The sequence below is a fragment of the Megachile rotundata genome, chromosome 2, assembly GCF_050947335.1.
Source record: "Megachile rotundata isolate GNS110a chromosome 2, iyMegRotu1, whole genome shotgun sequence".
Lineage (NCBI taxonomy): Eukaryota > Metazoa > Arthropoda > Insecta > Hymenoptera > Megachilidae > Megachile > Megachile rotundata.
Window position 1 is genome coordinate 18,467,459 of NC_134984.1, and position 14,505 is coordinate 18,481,963.

Here is a 14,505-nt window from a genome sequence, read left to right on the forward strand (position 1 = left end):
TTTTATTGTTTGAACGTTACACCTGCGAATAGTTTCGACTGTCGCATCTGACAAATAAATTGTACAAATAATATATAACAAATCTTACTAAAATTTGTAGTAGTCTTCGCCTTAAAATTTAGGTCCAACAATTTGCATTATCAAAGATCACTGATTATAAAATATCCACATTTTAATTTTTATTGTTTGTTTAAATGTTACGCCTGCGAATAGTTTCGACTGTCGCGTCTGACAAATAAATTGTACGGCAAGGGGTTAATATTTTTCACCAGGTAATTGTGTCTCTTATCTCCACCCTCAGATTCTCATCAAAGACCTCAATAATTCTATCCTCTGTTTTACCTACAGAAAATAATTTTTCTGTTATTTAACATTTCGAAATGCCTCTTAAATGTCACGTATCAGACTCCCACGAATCTGCAGGCTGCATTCCGTATTACGACAGAACGATAAATTTCACGCATAAACTTCGTAGAAATTCATTGTTCGAAACTTATAAAATGGAGGGAATAAAAAGGAGGAATCGATACCGAAATACCAGAGAGATCTGCGACGTGTCAATGAAATAGAGATCGTTTGGCGTTAACCGGGCCAGGTTTGTTTCGATCGAACGTTATTTTGTAACAGAAAGTGTTCACGAGGCGATCGTAAACACCGTGGGCGCGCAATATAACCGATAAAATGTGGTCTGCCCGCGAGAGATTCCGTTCGACGAGGAGTTTCAGATTTTTGCGTCCGAGCACCACGGTAAGTGGCAATTTGTGGATAATTTGCCACTTATTGTATCGTGACTCGTAACGAGCCTTATCGTCGATCGTTCGTTTCATCGCTAAATACGTTGTTTCTCGGGGTGAGCAACGCGATCGAACCAATAACTGCATTCTTCTTCGAAAATCATTCCTCGTTACTGGCCGAGTCCGCCGGCAAAACAAATAAACGTCGATGCTGTTAAACGATCAACAAATTTCGTGGTGACTCAATTTTCTCCATATTTTGCATGCAAATTTTACGTGCCGGATAGTGGTTTCAGGAATCCAGTTTTGTTACGTTGATTATTTAACGTACTGTCGTTCGAGTAAATTAGAGGGAACGTTTCAGAGCTGTCTGCTTTTATACTTTTTTATCGATACAAAGTATCTAAATATAAATTTCGTTGACAGGAATTTTAAAGCATATTAAAAACAACCAAACGAAATAGAAAGCTTGAGGAATTTAATAGAAAACGATAGGTAAAAACGAAATAGACTTGCAAGAAATAACAAAAGCTAGTACAGGGATTCGATTAAACGTTTCTGCATTGAATCCACGTGTTCATTTCATCGATTGTAAAACGAGCATCGCCGGAAAGCGCGAAGAGGGTGAAACGAAAGCCCCTCCGGAGCCGACGCGACGAGTGGCCGGTCGATCGGCTTCTTTGCATAAAAATGGCCACGAATTAAAGCTCTTTTCAAGCTCGAACATTCGGCCGGTGCGTGAATGGCAACATTGAGCGACGTTCCACGACTCTTGGAAAAGGAAGGGTGGTTGTGGCCGATTCGAATAATTTCAGGGTTCTTTGTATCGCGCGCACGTCCACGCGTTCAAGTCTCCGAATACCAAATTTTCGATCGTGGCGCCAACTTCATGACTCCATTTTGTACGCGAACGGTGCTTCCGATCATATTCACAAAATTTCACCATGCAGTCTTCAATTGTTTATACACAGACCTTTGTTAAAATTGTTTATACACATACCTTAGTTAAAATTGTTTATACATGTACCTTAGTTAAAATTGTTTATACATGTACCTTAGTTGAAATTGTTTATACATATACCTTAATTAAAATTGTTTGTACATGTACCTTAGTTAAAATTGTTTGTACATATACCTTAATTAAAATTGTTTATACATGTACCTTAGTTAAAATTGTTTATACATGTACCTTAATTAAAATTGTTTATACATGTACCTTAGTTAAAATTGTTTATACATATACCTTAGTTAAAATTGTTTATACATGTACCTTAGTTAAAATTGTTTGTACATATACCTTTGTTAAAATTGTTTATACATGTACCTTAGTTAAAATTGTTCATACATATACCTTTGTTAAAATTGTTGACTTTTTACTCGTGCAAATTTAAATAATGTCAAAAAAGCAGGTTCTGAATATACTTAAATTTATGCCATGTGTTTTGAAGTGTTGAATTTATTCTTTTATATGTACTTATGTATTTTGGTATAATATGTATTTTATACGATGAAGTTGTTGGTATTACTAATTTATATGAAGCAGTTTAATACAAATTTCTTAAAGTTCTCACAAGTATTAAAATCAGTAAAAGCATATGTTCAATCGTGGACAAATATTTGCGACATTATAACATATTAAAAATTGTCATTTTTTATTATGAACGTCATTTCTTAAATTTAACCTTGTATGTAAATTATCAGTGTACATTGTAACTGCATATTTAACTTTCTACTTAACTATTCTATTTAACTTTCTTTTTTATACATGTATTTATTTTTAATAATAATTTTAACAGAAGCTTCATAATTAATGCACATACCTTGTACCTGTTTTCGTGACATTTATTAGCAAAATTTGAGTATATTACCAAAGTCCGAAGGTGACCATGATAAACGCCACGACCCACAGTGCACTCGTTAAGAGGACTCATGGTTGGCCGTTGGTCAGACAGAATTATCGAAGTCCCGAGGAAATCTGACCTCCTCGTAGGCGGCTTTGCGGTGCTAAGACGCGTCGCCTACCTGTGGCCTGTGGCATTTATTAAATCTTATTCTGGCATCTTCTGCCTTTCGTTCGTCTCGGGTTACCCCGTCGCTCGTATCCTGCCCGCGTTCCCAACCAACGAATTCTAGATACCAGCTTCGATTTTGCTGTCTTTTGTTGCGCGATTTACGGCCACCTTTTTTCCTCATCTTCCTATTTCTTTTTCCTTTCTTCTCGATAACTCGTCTCCGGCAGCCACCTGCTCGATCGAACGACGTTTCGATCAAACGCGGAGTGGAAATCGTTAGAGGTTCTTTCCGTAGGGAGAAAGTCTTTCTTCCATAGAGACGGAAGATTCGACTACGGGGGTGGACTTTATTAAGTTCCCTGTGAAAAAGTCCCCCTTTTCATTGGGTGAATAGGGATTGGAGTGCGGAGTAATATCTCCTGTAATTCAACGTCATAATTTCGAGACAGACAGATCGTATAATCCTGTAAATAGGAAGGTGGTCTCGTTGGGGGTATTGATGGCTTTCGGGAAGGGAGCATAATATTCCGAGATGTTCTGAATTTAGACGTCCGGAAATTCTCTCGTTCCTCAAACTTCAGATACTTGAGAATTTTTAAGATATCTAAAGATGTAAGCGTCCCAAAGATACCTAAAAATATTTGAACCATTTCTAACCTTAATCCGACACCGAGTCAATATTTTGAATCATTCCCATGTTAATTACTGTATGTGTACATTTGTGTTGCAACAGAGTACTTGCTCGATAACGTTTACTTAACCGAAGGTGATAAGCAAAATTCCAAAGAGCGTACAGCGTTTCTCGAAAGCTTAGAAAGCGTCGAAGAATTCTTCAGATACAGTAGGTCTAAAGTTACGGGCCTATTCTCTTCCGTTTCGAAACGTTGGTGTCTTTGAAAGGTCGTAGCGAGTCATCGTTCCCTTCCTCTCGAAAGTGGCCATAGTAGAAGGAAGAAAGAGCCAGGGAACAAGGAGAGAGGCTTAAATGACCGATAGACCGACGCTGCGGGGTTCCATCCAGACCCGACCAGTTTCTGGACACCATTTCTCGCTCGAGCCTACCCGAAAAAAGACGCTGTTACGCGCGTATTTCACTCAGAATGGACTTGTTTCTTTCTTGGCCGCTTGAAACGGAGCTTCCTCTCCATTGTTCGCCGCGTTAAGGCACGTATGCGACGCACCCAACCCGGACGTTTCACAGAAGTTTGCAAACACCACTGCGGCGACCTCCTGGCTCGCACGAGGACGCAACTGTCTCGCGACGATGATGGACGAGGATCGTTTCGGGCATGCCCGGACTGTTTTCGAACTCCAAACCGTCGCCTTTATCCGTGGGATCTGTTCGTTCGCTGCATTGACAGCTACATGGACACGGAATAAATTATGGAAATAAATCATCACCCAGCCGAGATGAACGATCTATCAGAAACCGAGAGAACGCGGTAATTTATCCTTCGCTCGGATAAGAACGTGTATCTGGAAAATATTCAACTTCCCACATCTTTAAATCTTAAATTCATATACTTCCAAATGATCGTTCAATTCTAAAAATTTTATATGGACAAATCCACACATTTGTCATAGTAAGAGCTTGCCTCTCGGTCGCACGTGTGGTCTGAAGAAAAAGTAGGAATCGTTGAATTTCCAGAATACGAGTTGAGTAAGGTAATCAAAGTGTAAGAAAGAATATCATTAAAAATTGAAATTTGATGTTATAACCAGAAGTCCAACTAATCTCAAAATCGTTTAAAGAAATCTGTCGAAGAGTTCCCATCAAACAACATAAAAATTTCGCGATGCAGGGAAGGCTCGAACTTCCTTCCAAATAAAGGGAGCAGCGGGAGCCAAGCACCGAAGAAAACTCTGTTTTCCCGTGTTTTCCAACGCGTGACAGAGTCGGGTGTGTCGGGATGAAGTCCTCAGAAGCGTCGTTCACCGGCGGCTCGGAAATACAGGTTTTTGTCAGCGATGGAAGTGTTCCCCCGTCGTCGCACCTCGTTTTCTTCGTACACCATTGTTGGGTCACGGTTGACATTCACAGCGTCCGAGCTGTCCTCGTCGTCGTCTTCGTCACCGACGATTCTCTCGAGGGAGGGCTGCTGGTCGACAAAAGGATCTGCTTTTGCACCCTCGAATTTCCTACGCGGTAGGAGCCGCTTTAGAAATCCCCCCCCGAAACCAATTTATCTTGAGAAGAAGCCCGGCCCAGGCTAAACGGATTTTCTCTTCGTCTCGGCATTAGACGCTTTCATTCGACGTGAAATTAGCTTACGTTTCGCGTTGCTACGACTCGATCGCGTGAATTACTCGCTTTAATACGGATCGCCGCTGAATTCTTAATCTGACCCGGCCAGCTACAATACTTTCAATTCTTGGAACTTTCAGAATATTTGCACTCTTTGGCATGGTAGAAATTTCAGGGTGTTTGGAATTTGGAAATTTGTGAATTTAAATATTTTGGGATTTATAGTTTCAAAAATGTAGAAGCAGGATTTAGAGACCTAAGAGTGGACCTAGAGTGAACCTTAAGAGTGAACCTTAAGAGTGGACCTAGGTGTCCTTAAACATCTAGAAATTAATATTTATTAATTTTCAGAAATTATAAAGTTTGAGAGACTTGAAAACTTGAAAACTTAAAAATGTGAAACAGCGAAAACTTCAAAACTTAAAAATTGACAAACTTCCGAATTAAAACTTCACAAATCATAAAACCTGAAAACCTGTGAAAACAATAAGCAAATTTGGGAATGGAATGCAAGAAATAAAAGTGCGTGCGAAATCGCTAATGTAACAAGAACGTAAAGTATTTGTTCTATGAAGCCCTAATCCCGATTCTAATCGCTCCCACGTTACTCTCCGGCTTCCTGTGCCGCAGGTTATTGTTTCTCCGTGCGAATCACGACGCCTGGTTTCGGGCTAACGGGCGTATAATCGAGGCGTCATCCAACGTGGTCACGGGCCGAGAACCTCCGTCGGGTTAGATACTCCAGCAACTAAAAGATTACGACTTCCTGCGACCTATCTTCCACGGTGTACACAACAGTGTGTATCGTGTGCTGACCGGACGACGCGGCCGGGTGGTCGGGACCGACAGATAACACGGCCATATCGGTGCAACGTGGAACGCGATCCAGGTGCAATATATACGGGACACACTGTCTCCCGCGCTCACTACTTCTTCCTTTCTTCTTCTCTGCCACAGAGCGAGTCTCTGTTTTTTAAGCTTTCCATTGTAACGGTTCAACGAACGTTCCGCCGACGTTTCGTTATCTCCTCTGGGATTTGTGATACGAAAACGGTCTTCTCTCAAAGAGATTCTTTACTGAAAACGTCGGTCTCGTTAAATAAAAGTTGCGAATTAAGTGACTGGAGACGCTAATTTAAATTTCCTGCCACTACAGGTGCGGCTATTAGACTTTAAGAGTTTGTATTATTACGATCTTGTACTGTAAATTTATGTTTGTATACTGTTTACAGCCTTGCTGTTTGTATACAACAATGATCCATTTGTCATTCTTGTTGAATTTTTTAAAATATCAAGATTGGAAATTTCATTAAATAAAGTCATTTATTCAAATAAAGGTAGTAGGTAAAAGATGATACAATAATATCTTGTTATACTAAAAGCACATGCACATAGAAAATACAGTAAATTCCAGTGAAGTACGAATATAATATGAATACCGTAATACCGTAAAAATATAAGACACCGGAAAAGTATCAGTAGAGACCATCAAAAATATTCAGATGGTAGGATAACAGAAGGTGTCTCGAAAAGCCTCGAGCATCGGAAACACGTTTGGAGGCGACGCTGTAGGAAAGCACGAGAAAGGACTTCATTCCGATGGGGTTCGTTCCGGCGACAGGTATAAAAACATGGGAAAACAGAGTTTCCTCGGCTCGTTGGTCAACAGTGGCTTCATTTGGATGCGCGAGCGTGCGTCTCGATTTGATCGCGTCGCCATAAACAGGGAAACTCGTAGCTGGAACAAAAAGCCGATGTGGTGCAAAGTTTCGTTGGCACCCTTTTGTCTCGGCGCGAGTTCCCTCGCGAAAACCGTCCGTTTGCGCAAGTTCTTAGGTTTCTGTGCGACGAGAAGTATCGGCGTCGAAGGCGTTATTATGGAAAGTTCGCTTTGACGCCCACCCTCGTCCCGGTCAGGTGCACCCTTGCCGCTCGGATGAAAAAGAACGAAATTGAATCCGCGGCAGCCACAATAAATTCGTCGTGGAAAAGGTAGACGGCGATCGGTGCCGTTGAAAGATCGATGAAAAACGGTGGAAAGTTGGCCGAGAAGTTTCCTTACCCCGCTCCTCTCCCTCTCTGTTCTCTTGAATTATTCGTCGCGCGGAAAGTAAGGGTTCCTCCGGCGAGCCGCGGCTCGCTCGAGCGTACGGAAAAACGCTTTTTAGCAAGGAGGTCGGTCGGCAAGTCCGTTCGTGCCAGTGACTCTTAAAATTTAAGTTCGACTGCGGATTCTGAACGGCATTGTTGCCTGCGGAACAATCGCGGAATTCTTCGCCCGGATCGACTTTCAGACGCAAACTTGCGGCCATTGTCGAAGGGAATCTTTACCGCTCCAAGCCCGTTAATTAATATCGCTGCCGATCAATCGACTCGTATACTTTTCGAAACTTTCAATTCGAATCGTTGAGGCTTCGTGGATTTAATAAGCACGATCGTATCTAGACAAGGCACGAATTAACCTTTTGACGTGGTCTGTTACGGTACAGAATTTAGTAAGTTTAAGCGGGCTAATTTAGAAGTTTAATATAAAAACAGATGTGGATCTTTAAAACTTTTACGTTCCCAAATAGCATAATCTCATTGTGTCGCGTTTACTCAGAATAAAGGCACCCCAAAGATGTTTGCCCCTTCCAAAAATCCTGCTTGAAGGATAATAAGAACATCCCCAAGGATTCCACGGTCCCTTGCCACGGCACCTTGCATCGTTCCATCTGAAGGATCATAATGGACCACCTTGCTCGTATGCGGAATTACAGTCATCGTCATTGTCGCGCTCCTTAGCCGTTGGGGTGACGCGAGATCGTAATCAGAACCAATCCTCCGTCGTCGTCGTTCGTCATTCCTATGCACCGCTGCCTGGCTGGCTCTCCCGGTAGAAAAGAGCCAACCCTCCGTTTTTCCCGGCTATTCCGGGAGCACCAGGGAGAAAGTGTCCGTGTCCCTGGGGCTGTCGTGTTCCCTCGCGGCGCTACGAGACGCCGTGGATACTGTGTTCCCGAGAGGGGAACCGCGTATACTCGCTACGTGTCTGCTCGTCGAATGGGATTTTTCCGCGACGTATCTAAAGGAATTGTTAATTTTTTGCGAAACGATATGTGCGTCACAAGACGAGTTCGAAGAAACGCGTCTACTTTCCACTTCAGACAGTGTGATTACTGCAACCAGTTCCCTCGTTACGATAATCTATTATTAAGCGAGGAATGCGCTTCTCGTTTTAATCAATCGTAATTGCGCTTTTTATCTTATTAGTTCGTCTTGTGACGGCCGGTTATAGAGTTCGAGATTAGGTGGGGAGTCGATGGAGAAAAGGGTGCTCGTAGGTGGTCCTCTGTTTTAGCATTCACTTTTATTGCAGAAAGAGCAAGATGAGGGAATGGATAAACGTTTCAGAGAAATCTATCGCGGGAGTGGGTTGCGTGTAATAAAACGGAATTGTAATTTAGACTAAGAACCATCTTGAAGACGGATTTCCTCCTGATCGTTTTTCTTCTGTGTTGCTTCTGACAAGCGATAACTATACATAATGTGGACCTACCTCTACAGCTATGCAAGACGGTCATGCTCAAAGCATATAATATAAAAATCTCCTTAATATCTCCATACAGCAATGAACACATTAAAACAAAAATCCATCCTTACAAAACTCTATGTCAATTTCTAAAATTGTCTCAATAAATTTTCACAATAATTAATTTCCTACGACTTCAAAAGTTGCTACGTACTTAACCCTCGTATAATTAACCTCACAAATATTAATCATAAATAATAGAAAATTTTTGACAAATGCACATGAGAAGGTATGTCATCACTGTCACAGTGCACGTTGAAACTATCATCGCTGTTCGTGGATAATTTATCCAGCTAGCGAAACAAGTGAAAGTACCGGATGTATCTGTCACGAAACTGCAATATCCCCTAGCATTATGACCGGTGAACGAATGTCCGACGTCGTTCATAGCTCGTTCCATAGAGTCGCGCTAAAAAACTGCGGGAATAAAGAGCACGCGAGACGTAACGAGCAAGGGTGATTAGCATTTTATTGGTGACGCGTCTCGCAATAGCTTTGGGCAGAGAAATAAACGAGGGAAGGACGTTAAACTTCATCGTCCATCGGACACGCCTTGTCGCTGCAGGTGTGCTACGCTTGGACGTTATTTATTGCACAAGGCTCCACGAGCCTCCTACAAGGGGGTGTTTCGTTATTTATACGTCGGACGCGACGCTCATTTTTGCGCGGCTCGACGCTCACGGAATTCGTCCCCGAACGCCGAGACGACCCGGGGACACCATAATCCACGATAGTCGCAAACCCCGCTTCGTGACCGATGGGTCACGTTTAAAATTCAAGACCTCTACATTCTCAAATTTTCTAACGAATTTTTCAAGTGACTGAATTACAGAGAACAAAAGCATTAAATTATGATTAAAATATTTGTTAAAGTATTTAATTTCTGAATGTTTGAAGTAAATTTCTAAATGACCAAAGTAGATCTGCAAAATTTAAAACTTGCCAACCGAAAAATTTAGGGGCGAAAGAATCTAAGAATTGTAAAGTGAAAAAAACTTCCTCCTTTTATCTTACGATCCCTCTCCCCTAAAACGATCGATCTTCGGCTTGGCCAAAAAGAATGCATCCCTACACGACACGATGGTGCTCGAATGCATCGTGGACCAGGGTACGTGTTTTACACACGGCGTGAAACCTAAGACGGGAATTGTTCGTTTCTCGTCGGGGTCCATCGCGTGTCCTCGAAGTCGCTAGTAGATACTCGATCTTGATAGGAGGTAGGTCCCGCGGAACCGGTCGTGACTGTACCTACACGAGACATCATTAATGCCACCGGGGAACGAAAATCTTCGTTGGCGAGGCAGGGGTGACTGCCGGGTGCCTTCTCGGGCCAACACGATTTCTCCGTCTGCCGGGTTAAAAAGAGAGAAATAAAAAAGGAACAAGCAAAGCAGCCACGGAACGAGGCGAAACCTCTAGGACGATAATTAGCGATCGAGGGTCCCGAGGAAGACTCGGGCCATCTCGTTATCCACGCCACGGCGCCCAGCGTGACGTCATCGCGCGTGTGGAGTCTGCCGCGAAAAGGTAAGGCGGTACGCGTCGCGTGCACTCGCGCGCGCATAAACAGGTGTGCATGTCGAGGCTGGCAGTGGTAGCAGGTAAGAGGGATAAAGAAAGAGAGAACGAGTCGAAAGTACACATAGAAAGTGACTCCATCGAGTTACACGAAGGTTGAGAGAGACGTGCGTTTGTGTGAGATCCACTGGTCGCGGGAGGAGAGAGGGAGCATGCGCGGCGAAGCGTTCCGAAGTCGGCCGAAGGGCTTCCCCCACTCCGCCGTTCGACTCGATCGGATCTCCGCTTTCGTGTTCCTTCGGTGCATTCACGTCAGTGCGTTCTCGGTCGTCGTTAGGGGTGGTTCGTGTCTCGATCTGGCGACTCGCACGTGTATCGACACCGTCGAACGTCGCGTCGTGTCGTCGGACGCGTCGCTAGCGGGAGCGTGCGCACCAAGGAAAATATTTGGAGAAACGTGTCCGGTGTGGCTGTGCGTGGACGGAAGGGGAAACGCGTTGTGTGATCCGCTGCCGTGTGCAAGCATTCGACTGTTTCCCGTGACACGTTACCCGTGCATACGTTTTACGGAGCTGATTTAGTGGCCGGGCCTCTTTAGTGTATACACGATTCGACGAAACCCGGCGAGAAAGAGAAAAAGCCGTACGCGTATATATATATGCTCGGGGAGAGAAAAAGCAGAGACCGGAAGAGGAGCCGAGAATCTGTACGGTGGTCTGCTTTTCTCCAGCGCTACGTTGCTGTTTGTTATTTCGTTTTCGTTTTCGTTCGGCCGATAATGGATTAATTTTCGCCGGGGAGTTTACCCCGGCGGCGGCTGTATACCCGAACAAGAGCACACAGCACCGCGGCGCGCACCACTCTGCGATAAATCAAGGTGAGATCCGGCTTTGTTTTCGAGAAGGGTGTTCCGATAGCCGGCCTACCATTGACCAGCCTCCTCGCCGAACCGTTTCGCGTTCTCCTTTCTTCCGTTTCGCTTTATCCGCAGGCCCGCTCGCTACACTCGCGATTATCTCCGTCCCTCCACGAACGCTGCAAACGAGCATCCACGAGCGTGCAGCATATATTTTGCGGCCTCTCGCTTCCGTCTCTTTTTATCCTCCACGCTTCGCTGTGTCTCCCTGTTTCTTCTCTCGAATCGCCGCGCCGCACCGGACTCGTGCATAGGGACCAACGAGAAACACATGCACGCAAACTCTCCAGGCAACCGAGCCAACCACCCCACGTTCTCTTTCGGTCCTTCTGCATTCTGAATGCCAAACGACAGACCTTGCTTCCAATTCCCCTTCTATTTTGCCGATGCCTACCGAATCTCTTTCACCCAACCTTCTTCCGCCTACTCTTACTGCCCCCGCATTGCACTCTTTTCCCTCATTCCCGCGAGATATTTCATATTTTTTATCCAAAAAGTTTGAAGACTCTGGTTCATTAGTTTGCATTTTTGTTAATGGCGATCGACCATGTTTCAAAGTTCTGAACTTTCGAAACCGTGAAATTTCAAGATATCTATTTGCTTCAAAAGTAGAAGTATCCAAGTTCGAAAGTTTCAAGAGTTCAAAAAGGTCTCCAAGTTCATCCCAGCTCCCGAGTCTGAAGGTCACAAAATTCCATCACACATTTTCAAAGTTCCTCACTATAAGTTTCAAATTTACAAAATCACGACGTGTTACATTTCCTAAATCCCTAAGTCAAAGTACTACATCTACAAAGTCACACAGTTCCAAAAATTCCAAAGTCTCCAGGACCTCAAGTACAATCGCAAATAAAAAGTCCCCAACGCGTTGAATGGAATAATGTTTCACAAAATCATGCGAGCAATTTTATGAACCCAGCCAGGCAAACAAACCTGTACACGCGTACGTCTTTTTATTTTTTTGGAAATATATTTGCCTGTCGCGATGGACGGTTACGGTCATGATGGTAGCGATGGGTAGTGTAGCGATGCCAGTTTATGCGCCATTGTTTCCCCGCGGAACATAATTGATACCCTTTCGAGATACTTTCGCGAATATATATAGGCGTGCATCGATCGTACGTGTGAATCGAATACGCTTGAAGTTGGCTTTATGACGGGCTGGTTATCGGAGCATCACGCTGTACGTAAATAATATACTTCGCCTGGGACACAAGGGGTATTATGGGCAATGTTGAAACGATTCAGGTTAAACTTACTGTCTGACAAGCCTCGACGCTTATGAAACTCTGTGCAGCGTATAAACGCGCCAACATTTGGTATTATGTTATCGTTTAGCTTTCATGTACTAAATTTTCGATAGTTGGTTAAACGTTTGATCTGAAATTGTTGTGGTAATTAATGGGGTAAATTTAGGTTCAAATTGTATTGGGTATTTTAGATGTAATAAGTATTGGTTCAAGTATTTATGGAAGTACTGCAAGTATTACTGAATGTCTATTTCATTATTTTGTAGTATAATCGTTGTAACACACGTTCAAATGCAATAACAAGATATGTAGTATAACACATAATGCACGATAAAAGTATATAAAATACATAAAACAAATAAAAGTATATGAAGGAATATGAAAAAAATATATGAAAAGAATAATGAATTAAGTACCACCTTACTCAGAAATTTATATACCCCACATAAATTCTGAAATATTAAAAAAAAAGTCGACAGTAAATTAACAAGAATATGTCTTTGTGTCGATAATGCTCCATTTCGATCGTCCGCTCCGTTTCAAACATATGCCAATCACCTGAACAATTTCCCCCATAAAAAATGACGATAGCTAACTAGAAAATGAACAGAATTTCGTGTCGGATAAATGTTCGTACAGCAAGCGTTGCGTAAAATCAATGTTCGTTCGATGTTGCGAACGTGGATAAGTATGTAACAATTTCGTGCGCAATAAGCGTGTAATGTCGATGCTATCGCAATTTTACTTATCTATGAAGACTTGCTCGCTGAAAATGAAATTGAGTATCCGATGACTCAGTAGAATTAATAGATTAATGGCCTTTCATGATTTATGACTAATGCTATTATTTACAATGTTGTCTTAATTGTGTGACTTTATTATTGTTTCTGGAGATGTTTGCATTACTGAATACCGGGAGTTAAGTGATCTTACATTTTGCTACTTATTTATTGTTTTAGTGGTTGATGATATCAGAGCATTTTTATTACAGTAAAATTTAAACGATAATTTTGTATTTTGCTGTACTATATATATTTAGTATATTAATATATTGTAATGTGACATCCTCTCGTTATATCGCCAATATTTTTCAATGTCAACTCGATATGTCATTCACGATGATGTCAGAACATTGTTATTACAGTAAAATTTAAATGATAATTTTGTATTTTGCTGTACTATATATATTTAGTATATTAATATATTGTAATGTGACATCCTCTTGTTATATCGCCACTATTCCTCAATGTCAACTCGATATGTCATTCACAATGATGTCAGGTCACTGTTATTGCAGTAAAATTTAAACAATAATTTTGTATTTTGCTATTCTACATATACTTAGTATATTAATATATGGTAATGTGACATCCTCTCGTTATATCGCCACTATTCCTCAATGTCAACTCGATATGTCATTCACGATGATGTCAGAACATTATTACAGTAAAATTTAAACAGTAATTTTATATTTTACTATTCTACATATACTCAGTGTGTTAATGCATGGTAACACATTTCACTCGCGTTATATCGCCACTATCAAATAACAGTAACATCACCCAATACGTCCACATCCTCTGCAAATGTTACAGATACCAAAAAAAATTTGTTAATCAGACCACGTAATTTCCCTGTTAGTATAAACAAGTTTGTCGAAAAATTCCCCAAGAAAATTGAAGAGTACGCAATTTATAACGCGTCGGAAATAAAAGTCGCAAAACAAAGTTGCTCATAAATAATGCATAAAAGATCGCAACTGTCGCCAGATGGTTGTTAAACAAGTACCCAATCACGGTGTACCAAAATTATCCGAACGAGTCAATGCTAACAAGGCTAATTTGTATACGGTGATTAATCCCAACGCGCAAGATGGCAAAGAACGTAACAAGCGTAGCAGCGGCAATCAATCCAGCAACCGTGAAAGAATCGTTGCTGGTGGTTTCACGACACGAGCATGTGTGTGTGCGGTTCGTTCCTTTTTTATTCGATATTTGCATAAACGTACACTCTCCGTCGTGCATAGATACGAGCGTCCTTGATCGGAGTCCTTATTCGAAACGTAACCTCGTTGCGTATGAATAGCAGGTACGCAATTACGAGAGCGAACAGATGTCATCGGTAAACAAAGTTGACGAGCGTTGTTTGGTTCGGAGCCGATTGTCGAGTATTAACAACACGAAAGAGAAACTGGTCGATTGGGTTTCGTGTGTGTTGCGCACCTTGTTCCGTGACCAATGATGATGGGCTAGTAATCAC

General features: G+C 42.2%; 1 protein-coding gene across 3 annotated transcripts in view; it reads left to right on the plus strand.

Moving 5' to 3' along the window:
• Window positions 1–14,505, plus strand: part of fz2 (frizzled 2) — a 141,892-nt gene that overhangs the window by 67,208 nt on the left and 60,179 nt on the right. The window contains exon 1 of one of the 3 annotated variants that reach the window (XM_076529016.1): window positions 10,373–10,957. The exons of the other annotated variants lie outside the window; for them this stretch is intronic. The gene's annotated coding sequence lies outside the window, so the exon portion shown is untranslated. Of the gene's footprint in view, window positions 1–10,372; window positions 10,958–14,505 lie in introns of those variants that run through there. 3 annotated transcript variants of the gene reach the window in all.